At 37.9% G+C, this 15,061-nt stretch overlaps 1 protein-coding gene across 1 annotated transcript in view; it reads left to right on the top strand.

Moving 5' to 3' along the window:
• SORCS3 (sortilin related VPS10 domain containing receptor 3) overlaps positions 1-15,061 on the top strand; it is a 620,618-nt gene that overhangs the window by 398,010 nt on the left and 207,547 nt on the right. The gene's annotated exons all lie outside the window — the stretch shown is intronic.

Genomic DNA, 15,061 nt, shown 5'->3' with positions numbered 1-15,061 from the left:
AAGTATATAGAATGCTTAATTATATGCTTAATGAAAAAAAAAAAGGGTTTGGTTAGGCACAGTGGCTCATGTCTGTAATCTCAGTACTTTGAGAGGCTGAGGTGGGAGGATTGCTTGAGGCCAGGAGTTCAAGACCAGCCTGGTCATTATAGTGATACCCTGTCTCTACGAATAAATAAAAAAAAGAGCTGGCCACCATGGCATGCCCTTGTAGTCCCAGCTACTCAGGAGGCTGAGATGCAGGGATCACTTGAGCTCAGGAGTCCAAGGCTGCAGTGTACTGTAGCTTGGGTGACAGAGATTAGGCCACTGCCATCATAGAGATTAGGCCACTGTACTCTAGCTTGGGTGACAGAGCGAGACTCTGTCTCAAAACAAATTTTTGTTGGAAGTTGTACTCATTCCATATCTCTTTTAAATATCTTATGAACACTCCCTTAAAAACTCATGTGATAGCCATTTGTGCCTTACACAACTTAGGGATGTGGTGTGTGTGTGTTGAGGATGGTGGTGACAAATACCTTGTACATACACACATTCATACCAACATCTGTGGAAGCAATGGCTTCAACCCATTCCCTCTGCATCCACAAAACTATGTTTAGATTTTAAAATGAAGATTGCCTAAGCATTCTATGAAAAATCAACTGTTTTTTTTGTTTTGTGTTGTTTTGTTTTTTGTACATGGTTCAGAGTAGTTGGGAGAGAAAAGGGAGTTGGCAGTATTGCTCTTGACTCAACACCTGGACTATCTCCAGCATGTTTGCCCCTTAGAGGCCTACAATTATTTCATCTGTAGCTGTTATTGCAACTATTATTTTGCCTGTATTTGGAATTATGGAGGTTTTTCAATAGACTAAGGCAGAAAAAGGAAATATTTGTTTTTCTGCTATTTCACTTATAGAACTACAGCCTTTGCTGAGCTGAGGTAGTCCAGTTTCTCAGTATGCCACCACTCAGAAGTCCAGAATTTAAAAAAAAAAAGAAAGAAAGAAAGAAAGAAAACGAAAGAAAGAGCCCTCTGCTGTTTCTGGAACAAACTCTTGAGATGATAAGGCAGTTGGCCAACTAGAAAGTCAGGTTAGTAGAGGAGGAAAGCACACTGGGCTAGATGAGCCATGCCATTGTGTCTGAATGAAATTAAGTGCATAAGAAGCAACATTTTCCTATATTTTGCAAAGAGAAAGAGGAGAAGATTCCAGCTGCTCTCATCCACCCTCTTCCTTTATGCATTAAAAAGGAACAAGTCCCTAGGTCCTGATAATTGTGTTTTGTCTCTTCTCCACTCTGTGCTTCTTTCATATATGCTCCCAAAAGGAAATATAAAAGTTTATGCCTGTGCTGGCTAGCCAAGTGGTAGTTTTGAATATTCCATTTTTGTAATGATCACTTCTCCATATCTGATAAAAAATTACCGTGATTATTCTTTTAGGTGTCGTATGAGTCATGGCAAAAGAGCTTATTTTACATAGACTTTTTTTTTTTAATCCAAAGACAGAATTCAAGGTTTTCTAAAGCTCTAAACCACTTATATTGAAGAGATATGGTTTGTATAGGTTAGAGATGTAAATATTAACTTGTTATCTCCTTGAGAAAAGACAAAATATGCGTTTCTCCAGGTATTGAACAAACCTTGGCTTAAGTGGGACCTCTTTAAACTATGGTTCCTTCATCCATCTAATGGGAACAGTATTTTTCTTGTCAATTTCATAAGGTTATTGAAAGGAGCAGATGTATCAAGTGGACACTGGGCAATTTCACTTCTCCATTGATTTAAGTACTATGTTTATTACCAGTCCTAAAGAACATGTCACATAAGTGAGTTGTCATTTTGCTGGGCACAAATGTGAATCTCATGTACGGTAAGGCTGATGCCCATGGGCATGTGATAACAACTGAATGGGTCTGATTTATTGCCAAGAATCCACATCTCAGCTGAACATTATTGTTCTCTACTTTTTGTTGGGTCATAATTCTTATAATTCTTATGAAGTGATCAACTAAAACAAAACAATAACATGCATGAAAATGATTTCTTTGGGAGAGAGGGTGTAGAGGGAAGAGGTATTGAGGATGGTTGGGAAACATTGAGCAGAAAGCAGGCATGGTAAAAAGAAGACATTGAAATGAGAGATGATGTTAAAAAGACTTCTAACTTGTGGTATGTAGACACATAGAGTGAACATGGGATTCAGAAGAAATATTACAAATAACAATATTTGATTGTTGTGATTCACAGCTTTGGTCCTGTGGCCATGCAGAAATATTGTTATTTATAAGCTGGACATTTGCAAGTGTCTAAAGGATAGATCCTTCATGAGTGTCCGGTTTCTTCTCCCATGCTACTCTCAGTTGTTGGCAAGTAGCAGATTAGAGGGGGATTTGTGCAGAACACTGTGCTCCAGAAGTGATTTCTGACGAGGACACAACAGAAAGAATGAACCGCATGCATGTCTCTCATCTGTTCTGTCATCTACAGTGATGATTGTTGTAGTGGTTGTGAAAGTACATTGGAAATTGTAGTAAGGAGTTACCATTATTATTCGCTTCTTCATTAGTGCCCCACCCTGCTTGTGGGTTAGGCAGAGCATGGAATATAATATTCATTAGCATCAATACTAAGAGCTTCATCTGGAAATATTTTTATGAATTCTGGATGTTCTAATCCAATCAAGATAGGTCACCTAGGAATCTTACACCATGGAGTGACTCAGTCATCAATCTCATGCCACAAGAAGAAAGACAACTGACTTGAACATTCCTTGTTTCTATGTGACCCTTCCACTCACTTGATACCTGGTCACCAGGTAATCACCAGGGCTGTCTAATGCCCCCCCCCCCACTTTTTTAACCTCAGCTGCTTCAGAAATTATAATTTGCATGGAGAGCACATAAATGGAGTAAGTGTCCTTAACATATTCCCTTCATTCTTCCTAGGCTCTGCTGTGGCAGAGTTGTTGTCATGGGGGAAAAGCTTTTCTGTTTTTTTTTTTAAATATTTAAAAAAATATATCCTACTGAGCTACAAATGAATAGTATTCCACTCTTCCCTTGGGAGATATTTAATAGGCAGGCATATTCTGCAGTGGGAAGATTTTTTTTTCCTTTGCACATCCAATGTGAATACTTGTTGTGATTCACAGCTTTGCTGCTGTGGCTCTGCACTCTCCCAACATGCTCAGCCTCTTTGGGGATCTTTTCCAATGAAGTCATAGGTGTTCTAGGCCTTCCAGAATTCTCTGTGTAACTAGAATGACCTCAAAGTGCCTCTGGTCTCTGATGGCATTCACTTCTATGGTATCCCAAAATAGGGAAGGAATGTCTCCAATGCATCCTCTTTACTGATTTCCCTCCTCCCCTCCTTAATTATTCTCTCTCTTGAAAGAATTAAGTCCCTTTTATGTCCCTCTTCTTTATCATTGCTGCAGGAAATTGTACTGATAAAGTAATGTACTCTAAGGTATCAGGAACTTCAATTCTTACCCCTTTTCTGAGATATTTGGATTGCAACATGGACTGGCTTGAGCATTAGGAAACCCTTAAGGAGACAACAGACATACTAGAAGTTCTATATCAGGCCATGTTAGGCAATGCAGGGAATGTGTATCTTGAAGACTGCTGTATCTGCTATGATGCCTGGTTTAGGATGAAAAGTGGCTGGTGTGTAAAGGTAGGTATGTTGGGCTCTAGGTCTGTATTGTACTTTGCTTAAGGCCAGCTTACACACTATGGGTTTCTAGTGATGTTTGTGCCAGCAGCTTCTCATCTGCTTTTTCAGAAATGCCATGAGGGAAGGGAGGCAGAATGGAAAAACAAAGTGTGTCCCTCCTGGTGTGTGTAGACATGAGGTCCTAGGGAAGTGCCCTTTAAAAGAGACACATGAAAAAATGCTCATCACTGGCCATCAGAGAAATGCAAATCAAAACCACAATGAGATACCGTCTCACACCAGTTAGAATGGCCATCATTAAAAAGTCAGGAAACAACAGGTGCTGGAGAGGATGTGGAGAAATAGGAACACTTTTACACTGTTGGTGGGACTGTAAACTAGTTCAACCATTCTGGAAGTCAGTGTGGCGATTCCTCAGGGATCTAGAACTAGAAATACTGTTTGACCCAGCCATCCCACTACTGAGTATATACCCAAAGGATTATAAATCATGGTGCTATAAAGACACATGCACATGTATGTTTATCATGGCACTATTCACAATAGCAAAGACTTGGAACCAACCCAAATGTCCAACAATGATAGACTGGATTAAGAAAATGTGGCACATATACACCATGGAATACTATGCAGCCATAAAAAGTGATAAGTTCATGTCCTTTGTAGGGACATGGATGAAGCTGGAAACCATCATTCCCAGTAAACTATTGCAAGGACAAAAAACCAAACACCGCATGTTCTCACTCATAGGTGGGAACTGAACAATGAGAACTCATGGACACAGGAAGGGGAACATCACATACCGGGGCCTGTTGTGGGGTGGGGGGAGGGGGGAGAGATAGTTTAGGAGATATACCTAATGTTAAATGACAAGTTAATGGGTGCAGCACACCAACATAGCACATGGATACATATGTAACAAACCTGCACGTTGTGCACATGTACCCTAAAACTTAAAGTATAATAAAAAAAAGAGAAAGTGGTGATAACGAAAAAGAAGACAGACTAAAAACCCTTTCATGACAGTCTTTCCTTTCCAATCTTTCATGTTCTTAGTTTTCCAAGCCTCTTTTTGTATGCATATGTTCTTTTATATGTAGCCTAAATATATACATGTGAGTGTGTATAATCTGCCTTTCTCTTCTTAATGTTCTATCCTTACAATTTTTGTGTCATTATAAAATCTTTATAACCATTTTTAATTTGTGCAATATTTTATTACACAAAGATACATGCTTTATTGCTGTTTTATTTTTATCATACATTGAAAATTTTCACATTTTTGATGATCATAAGTAATGGTTTTAGTGACATTTGTATACATAGGTCTTTAATATCAATAATTATTTTCTTGGACCAGTGTTTTAGGTATCCTAAATAAAGACTTGACTGCATTTTTTTGCAGTCTCAACAGTGTCACATTTCAATAATAAGACCCCAATTCAACACTAAAAGTATTTCAGCAAAGTAGCTTTTTACTGAACCTTTTCTTGAAGAGGGTTACAAAGAAGCATTACATCAACCAACACACGAGTCTTCCTAAAACTCCTCTGTTCGTATCTGTCCTGACCAGCATGGGAGTTACTTTCTCATCCTCTCCTTCCCTTTCATGGACTCTAAAACTATTCTGTCACAGTGATTTATTGTCCACAGTCCATCCCCCTTCCAGAACTCCCCTTACACCCACACACTTTTCCCCAAGTATCATAGCTTTTCTTATGTAAAACAATCTACCCTCTCTCCTTAACCCTCCATCTATCACCCTCACCCACCCCAGAAATTAAGTGTAATATTCCTTAGGTGCACATTCCTTACAACATGGAGGAGGGAGAATTGGTAATAGTTAGGGTTTAATATTAGTTAAGGTTTAGTATTTTTGGTTTAATCAGTACTATAAGAATAAGTTTATCATATCAAAATATACACGTTTTGAAGAATGAAATCATGTCCTTTGCAGCAAAATGGTTGGAGCTAGAGGCCATAATTCTAAGTGAATTAACATAGGAACAGAAGACCAAATACCACATTTTCTCACTTATAAGCAGGAGCTAAACCTTGGATATGGACATAAAGGTGGGAACAATAGACACTGGAGATTACCAGAAGGGTGCGAGGGGGCCAAGGGCTGAATAACTACCTATTGGGTACTATGCTTACTACCTGGGTGACAGGTTCAGTTGTTTCTCAAATTTCAGCATCACACAATATACCTTTGTAGGAAACCTGCACATGTACTCATTGATTCTAAAATAAAAGTTGACATTAAAAATAAATAGAACACTAGAAAAACTATATATATGTATATATGTGTATATGTGTATGTATGTACACATACACACACACACATTTTGAACATCTTAAAACCTGTCATTCAAAATATCACCCAAACTGTGTTCTGTTGTATATTCCCACCTGTAACATATGGCAGCATCAGTCTATTTAGTTAATATTTACTTCTTCCTTGTGGGAGACAGCCTCCAAGTGGGCTCCACTGATCTCTGCCGATTGGAAATCCTGCCAGTCTATAGTCTTCTCCTCTTGAGTATAGACTGGATTAGTGACTTGCTTCTAGTGAATGGAATATGGCAGAGGTAATGAGTTTTTTGGGGAGTAGGTTACCAAAAGACAATGTTTTCATCTTGGGTGCATTCTCATGCTTACTTGCTCAAAGCAAGCTACCATGTTGTTAGCTGCCTTATTGAGAGTCCCATGTGGCAAGGAATGGAGGGACATCTCCAACCAAAAGCCAGTGAGAAACTAATGGCCTGACAGCTTAGTTCTAATGCAGAAATGAATCCTAACCACAGTCATATGAGTGAGTTAAAAGGCAGATCCTTTTCCAGTCAAGCCTTCATATGAGACTTCAGCCCTGGCAAACACTTTGATAGAAGCCTTGTAAGAGACCTCCTCAGGCAGAGGCACCCAGCTAAGTTGTGCCGGAATTCCTGACCAACAGAAACAGTGAGACAATACATATTTGTTGTGTTTAGCTCCTAAGTTTTGTAGTAATCTGTTATACAGAATTATTAAGAGATAACCAATACGCTTTTCTCTGATCCTTATTGTTTGCTTGTTTATTTTAGAACATAAGGTTCTACTTTTGTCTACACATAGCCTCCTGTCTATATACAACTACTTCTGTCTTGGACTACTTCCTCTGTTTTCTCTTCATTGGTATCAACCTTAGATATTTCATTTTGCCCATTGTTTGGGTGTGTCCTTGAAATAGAAAAATATCACTATGTTCTGGTATTCCTGACACCTATGCCCAGACTCTGTGGGATTTGACAGTTGATCAACAAACCTCAGAGCCCTATCCTCAACCTGAGTGAGGCTTACTTAATATCAGGGGATTGCCTGACTTTGTCATACTTTATTATTTTATATTTTGATGGAAGGATTGCTTTTTCTAAGAATATTGTTTATTGTAAATATCTGTGTGTGTATATATACACACACAAGTCATGTATGTACATGCTCATTTAGAGAAGTGTTAATTTCATTAGTACTAATGCTTCACTAGAAGTACTAATATAAATCACATTGCCTGGATTTTAGGCACCCATGTCAGCCTAATAGCAGCTGTGGGTGGAGGATGAAGGGCAGAGAAGCAGGAAGTGAAAATTGGGGATGGTTACCTTGAGATAATGTGGTTGGAGTGAATACTCTTGCACCTCTTGCCTGAATTTGAGCTCTGTAGATCTCACCTGTTCTGGAATATATCCTATAATTTGCTTCAGAAGTGGGCTCCTTCTATTCATTTAGGAACTTCTTTTAACCCTGGACCATGTTTCTTGAAGAGTCAGCTGCCAAGTCATTCTTAGGCTATTAATATATTATCCATGACAGAGCCAGAGTTAAGGAACAGACATAATGGCTTGAGATGGCTTCCTGGAAAATCAAGATCTTTTCAAACAAAGTTAACATTATGGGCTGAATTTTTGAAGCTGCCTCTAAATGTGCATCTACAATTTTGCAAACACAGTCATTTGCAATCTCAAGTAATGGGATTTAGGCATCGACCTGATATAAGGGATCAGATTTTAAGGCCATTGCAAACCAGGGTATGCCACAAATAATATTTAATTCAGCTCTCCTTTACATTTTTAAAATGGTGCAGCAATTTAAAAATACATTACATTCAAAATAATACATGCAAGGTCAGGAGGGGAAATGTGAAAGCTCAGCTTGCAAGCAGAAATTAGTTTCTACTTTGCTGATGGGGGCTACCCATGCTGTATGTGTGGTTGCATCTTGGCTGTAGAAGAGCTGTCTTAATGCTTAGACCAAAATGCAGTGTTCATAAGGTGCACGTGGTAGTTAGCCATGGCACTGAGCAAGACAGAATGGTCAACTCTTTGGAAGAAGTCAAGACGTGGCAGACTCTTTATGATTATGCTGAGTACGTGTGAGTTATATGAAGTAGGAGGCATATGTAGCTAATGACTTCTTTGCTATGAAAAGTGGGAGTCATGTTTGGTCCTGCCTTGGGAGATCTGAAAAGGTTTGTATGCATTAAACATGGAATTCAAAGACAGCCACATCCACTCACCTAATCCAGTGTAGCAAAAATTCCATAGTGCACATGGAAACACCAGAAACACCATTGTTTTCTCTTTCTCTGGCTTTGTGGCCAGTGATTCCTTAGTTAGAGGCACATGGCTTCCAAATACTTATTCCACCCAGATGATTACACAAAGGGCATGAGAAATACTCATTTTGCTCAGAAACAGTGAAATCTAACTTTATTTTCACTCACTGATAACAAACTTGCAGAGGGGAGCAAACTTTACTTTTGTCACAGTGGGTGAGATTTCAGGGCCTTACTGTCCTATGAGGGTGGTGGGTCAGAAAGCCCCCACATAAAGAGACTTGGACTACTGCCATCTTCCTGGAACTCAGATTGCCTTCAGTACTTGCATGTTACATTAAAAAATGGGGAGAGTTGAATAGGTTGGTGGTGATGAGTTGTTCACTTCCATGAGCAGGAGTAGGAGAATTGGAGGGCTACGGAGAGACCTAGAGAGAGAAGAGGTCAATGTTGAGCTCAGCACCCAAGGAGAAGGTACCAAATTGAAGGCTTGGAGGCTGTTTAAAATGCAGGTTGGATTGGTTGCATGCAGGAGAAACCATCCTTTCTTCCCTGTTGAGGAAATCTGTTATTATTCTGTTCCAGTTTGGTCTGGGGCTGCACATTAGTCAGTGCTGGCTGCCGAAACAAAATACCGCAGACTGGTTCCAGGCTTAAGCAACAGAAATTTGCAGTTCTGGAATCTGGAAGTGTGCGATCAGGGTGCCAGCATGGTTGGTTTCTGGGGAGGGCCCTCTTCCAGGTTGCAGAGGGCCACCTTCTGGGTGTATCATCCCATGGTAGAGAGAGCGAGGGCAAGCTCTCTGGTGCACTTTCTTGTAAGGACACTCATCACATTATGAGAGCCCCAACCTCATCCAAACCTAATCGCTTCCCAAAGGCCTTATCTTCAGATACCATTAGTTTGGAGGTTACAGCTTCAACATATTTTTTTTTTTGGAAAGATATAATTCAGTCCATAGCAGGATGTAAAACAGGGAACAACTTGGGAAGGAATGCAAAATTTCTAGAGACACTTCCACCAAGAGGTGTCCTGGAGCAAAAGTGGCTAAGGCTTGTCGGGGAAGTGGAGAGGCAATGCCAGAAATACAAATGTATTGTTTAAAAGACGCAGACACACACTAGCCATTTTTTTTTCTGGTTGGAAACACAATATATCTCGTAATCATTCAAGGGAAGGCAAGAAAATAAAAAGAAAATAATTACCTATAATGTTACTGCCTGGAAAATACCTCTTAAAAAATCAAGTATGTCTTCATAGCCTTTTTTGCCTATTATAATATAGTATAATTTTAAACATATATTTAAATTTTTATCATTCAGATCATATTGTTGATAAAATTTTATATCTTTTAAAAATAAAATTGAACATTCTCCTGTGCCATCCTCTACTCTTTCTAAACATTTTAAAGCTTGTATTGAATTGTATTCTAATCTATGGATATATAATACATGTAATCATTCTTTTGTTATTTGATATTGATCTTCTGAAATTTTACTATTAAAGTAAGTATTATAATGTTGTTTTAGAAACATTTAAGTAATTATTTGTTCAAGGTCTGATTACTATTATTATTTTTTAGAATAGACTACCAAACTATATATATCAAAATATTGTCTTGCCAAATCCAAAGAGTTTACACCTGTTTCCACTACAACTAAAATACCATTTCACTATACCACATAAACATTTAATTTAAAGAAGTAATCCATTTTAATATGCAAAAAATGGGTTTTCCTTGTTTTAATTTGCATTTCTTATCAGACCAGTGAGTTTAGACATGCTTTAGTGTATTTATTAACCATTGTATTTTCTTTTATGTGACCATCTGTTTTTGTTTCTTCTTTATTATGGGTTCTTTATATTGTCTCTCATTTTGTTTCAATGTTATACCATTTATTCTTTGGCTTTTAATTGCATTATGCTTCTTAGCATACTTTATACTTACAAAAATTTATGTTATCGAATCTTTCATTTTCCCTTTATAATGTTTTTTATTACTTTATGTTTATCAAACACCTATAGCCTGTGATCATGTAAATACAATTTTTTTATTTGAAATGCTGCCTTATTCAATCATATGTATTAGATATTAGATATATATAAAAGATATAAAAATATTTAGCATTTTCCAACAATATATTTTAGAAATCTCATATTAATAGTTATCTATTTCATCTAGTGACTATATAACAATTTGATCATTTTAATAATTTAATAATTTTCCATACCAATGGATATTTTTAAGATTTATAGGATTTCTGTTTTTTTTTTAAAGTAAAATGAAATGCAGTGAACATCTTTTCACTTAATTCTGTGCCCATATTTTGGACTGGTTTCCTCTGATGGTTTTTTACATAAGGTAAACTCTGGTCAGAGGTTAGGAGCCCTCGAGGTCTCAAGGTCGGTGGCATTTTGCAGCTTTCGTTTTACTGGACTGGTCAGTCTTCTGTGCCCTGTGGCCAGAACACATTGTGTTTAATTGTTGTTTATAACACAGTAGAGTGTCTGGCTGGGTAAGTCTCCTCTCTGCAAAATACAACAAAATAAAACAAAAATAGAGCTCTTCCTTTTCAAAATATTCTTGGCTTATTTTACTTATTGATTCATCCAAATGAATTTAGAATCACCTTGTCATGTTTCAAAATATCTTCCTCCCCATAAAGCAACTAATTAGACTATTGATTAGAATTGCAGCAAAGCTATACATTCATTTGAAAATAATGGAATTCTTTTCAATATCCAGTTTTGATTATTGGCCACATAGTTTGTCTTTTTATTCCATTCTGTGCATTCCTTAGTAAAGTTTTCTTCATATTAGCCCTACATGTTTTTAATTAATGTTATTCCTATGAATGTTCAGTTTTGGTGCTATTGTAAGTAAAGACATGTTGCACACAGCATCTCTCTTCAGATTGGCATGACTGAACAGGGTAACCTTGAGATACATATGTAATTTGCCTAAGGACACATATAGTTGCTAGTTGGTACCCTTAAATTCTTCAGACTACAAAGAAAATATGCTTTATAAACTTCAAGTTATTAGAAGAGTGTGATGTGAGTAAGGATAAACACCTGTGGGGATATTTGGGCTCTAAATAAAAAGCTCTGCCCTTAATAGTTATGTGGCTTTTGGCAGTTGCATTTAACCTTTGTGACCAGTGTTCCACGAGTCCGAAAGGATACCAGATGCTACATCCTGCCTTTCCCTCCTGGCTGAATGTCATTCTTCTTAGAAACCTGGAGCACAGTAAGTGCTTAATAAATACCAGCTATAAAATTAATAATAAAACAGCTTATAATAAGAGGAGATAATTGGAATAAGTGACTATCCTTGTTAATTTGGTAGCAAATGGCACATAGCATCACTTTGAAACTAAGCAAGTTAGAAAGCATCTGCACTTTTTTTCAACATTCAAATCCCATTGCCTCATAGTCAGAGTTCATATTTCTGACCTGTTTTTCCAGCAATCAGCATATGGCTTATTATGATACTTGCTAAAACTACTATCTTTAGAGGAAAAATATTTCTGGCTTGATGTTAACAAAATTAAATAAAATTCAAAAGTCCTCAAACTAAAGATTGTGTTGTATCAGATCATATGTACTTTAGCAGATGTGATGCAAATGTTGAGACAAATTCTTGCACATCTCAGAGGGACCATGGCCAGAAATGGAAAGCACCAAAAGAGTATTGAAGGAAGTATTAGGACTGCTCAGAAGGTAAAGGTCTCACGTCATCCTGGTGTTCCCAGAAAAGGGTTCCGGGAGGAGATAGGATGGAAGAATCTTGAAGAATGGTTTGAATTGGCAAGTAAGAAAGCGAAATAGATCCTTCTGGAAGGAAGAACAATTGGATCAAAGCTGAGGTCATATGTCTGGAGAGTAGTTAGTAGATCTGCTAGAATAGGGTTTCTCAACCTCTATGTTTTTGACATTTTGGGCTGGATAATTGTCATTTGCATTCTAAGATGTTGGCCAGATCTCTGGTTTCTACTCAGTGAGTGACTTCTGCACCCCTCTAGTTGTGCAGAATGTTCTCTGAGGCACAAAATATTTTGCCCTTCACTCCCAGCAACTGTGTTAGGAAAAAAAAGTTTGCGTTGAGGAGCAATGAGAAATAAAGCAGGGATATAGACCAGATTCAGATTGTGAAGCACCTCACATGCCAGATAAGTGGTTTGGACTTGTCTATCTTGGTAATAGAGGACATTCATCTTTCGTGCAAGAGAATGGCATTATATTCATGTTTTATGAAGATTTATTAACATTTGGCACTTTCTTGTGATGCTTAAGTGCATTTATATGCAACTATCTGTCAATAGATGGGCTACTGACTTATGACAGATGCAAATCTTCTAAAGCATCCTGATCTCAAGTTCCGTTCTCCGGTGAAAAATTATACAGTTGTACACTTTAAATGCGTGTACCAAATGTACATTTTTTGAAACCATACATTTTTGTTTAATTGAAAACAGCATTAAACATTTTTAAAAACTAAACTGAAGATAATCATTTTAACACAATACTTTCTTCCTTTCTTACCCTCTTTTAAGTTTTGTACACATGAAAATAATTTCTCACAAAATTTCAGTTAGATTGTATGACTATTTTACATCTTTTAAAAAAACTTACACCTAACATTAACAGTTTGCTGCATATGTACATAGTATTCAAAAGGATCATTTTGGTAGTGGCAGAATATTCCACTGAATTGATATACTCTCATTTATACTAAAGAGTTATAGAAAAGTTAGAGTGGGAAGAACCATGAGAGATTATCTGGTCTAGTGATTTCTCCAACAGTGCTCTTGGAAGCCTTATGGGTAGTCTGATGCACTGCCTATGGTACTACATTAGGTATAGTGAAGGCTTTGGGATGCTTAGTGATCAAGTTCTTACACTCTTCATTTTTGCTCCAGCCAGAAGTACTCAGATTCTTAATTAGTTTTATATATTGGACTTCTGTATAAGTTTTTTTTAATGACAGAAGACCATTCATTAAAGAAGCAAATGAAAATATTTAGAAAATCATTGATCTAGAATGGTCTTTTCATTTCACACAAGCTACATATGGGTATAACAGTCTCCAGGTTATCTTTCCTTAGTGCCCACACCACCCTGAAGTGTCTAATTCCATAGTGTAGACACTGCTTGAATGGTTAAGGTCTTTGCTAAACTACCCAAACCATTGTTTTAGGAGGATGCCACCTGGTGACCCATTGCTCTGTCAGTGGGCTCACCCTGATTTGGTGAGAAGATAACTGGCCACACTCACATGGTCATGATTTTGGCAAGTTTGGTGCTAATGCATTGGATTGGAAGAAATAGACCCCTTCATTTACTTGGTGGCGAATGGCATTAAGGATCATCCACTCCCACCCTAGCCTGTTTTGTTCTCAAAGAGATGCCTAAAATAGATTCTTCAAGCAATTAGGCTTTTTCAGCTGTCAGTGTATTGCTTGTCAAAGGCACTGGCCTTCTTCCTCTATACATGTCTGTATTTCTGAATGTAGCGTATTCTACCATTTCAATCCTCATTGCTTACAAATACAATGAGGGACAAAATTCTCATTTAGGAATCCTGAAATCTTTCCAAATCAGGACACATTCTCCCCTTTTAGGCATCTCACCTGCTTCTGCTGTTTGAAAAGACAATCTGGATGATGGATTAGGGGCTTGTCCCACCTCCTCTCATCTCTGCGCTGGACAGCCATGTCATATTCAGACATTCTCCAACCTTTTCCCCTAACAGTGTGTTGAAGAGAGCTGTCAAGTAATTTGGGCAGAACTGTGCACAATGGAGGCAGAGAGAGATGGAACCCCTGGGGGATCCCAGCTCTGCAGACTTAGCATTTTGGATGGATGCAAGGAGACTGAAGTATTGAAAAGGTCGGACCCTGGAAACAGTCTGATCTATAAAAGGCACCACAGTGTGCAATAATTGCCAAGGAGTGGGCTGAAAGCACTGGGGGATTTAAAATGGGATGGCCTTGCGCTTCTCCAAGTGACACTGGGAATGAGAGGTCTGAGATCCCATCCTGCTTCCTAACGTTTCTTAACATTGCTATCTTCATTTAATGAGTGTCATGGAAAGATGTGACAGTGAAATAGAACAAATGGAGTTGGGTTATATGACTGTTTTCCGCTTTTGAAGAAAGGGAGATTTAGAACATGAGTTACATTATTGAGGGAAACATACCTTCATCCATTTTTTTAAATGAGATTTGTTAGGATTTTTCCAGAGCTGAAAGAAACTCAACAAGTTAGGGAGAAGAAAACAGTTCATGGACTCTGAAGTGTAATGGAAAGAGCATTGGAGTAGGAGACAGGACTTCTGGTTGCTAATTCTACTCCTGCCACTGGGCAGCCGGGCCTTGGGGCACTAGTAGGATTTCTCTGGCTTTCTTCATCCTCATCTGTAAAATGCAGACTCTAGATAGAAGGAATAAATGCAATATTCAATAGAATAGAGTAGAATAACTATACTTAAAAAATATATTGTACTTGGGTGAGGGATGCCCTAAATATCCTCAGTCACTATGCATCATATACATGTAAAAAATTATGTACCCCACAACTTTGCACAAATAAAAAAAATTTTAAAAATGTAGATAGATTCTTGGGCCCTACCTGGAAATCCCTGATCTGGACATGGGCCTCAGGAATCTCCATCTGAACAAGCTCTCCTGGCAACGCCTTTGTACACAAGATTTTGAGAACCAGAGGAGGTAGTTAAGAGGTCATTTTGAAAACCAGGGAGACAAATTAGTGGAGTCCCAGGTGTTCCCCTTTGAGT

The sequence above is a fragment of the Nomascus leucogenys genome, chromosome 3, assembly GCF_006542625.1.
Source record: "Nomascus leucogenys isolate Asia chromosome 3, Asia_NLE_v1, whole genome shotgun sequence".
NCBI classification, from domain to species: domain Eukaryota; kingdom Metazoa; phylum Chordata; class Mammalia; order Primates; family Hylobatidae; genus Nomascus; species Nomascus leucogenys.
This window is presented reverse-complemented; position numbering and strand designations above follow the sequence as displayed.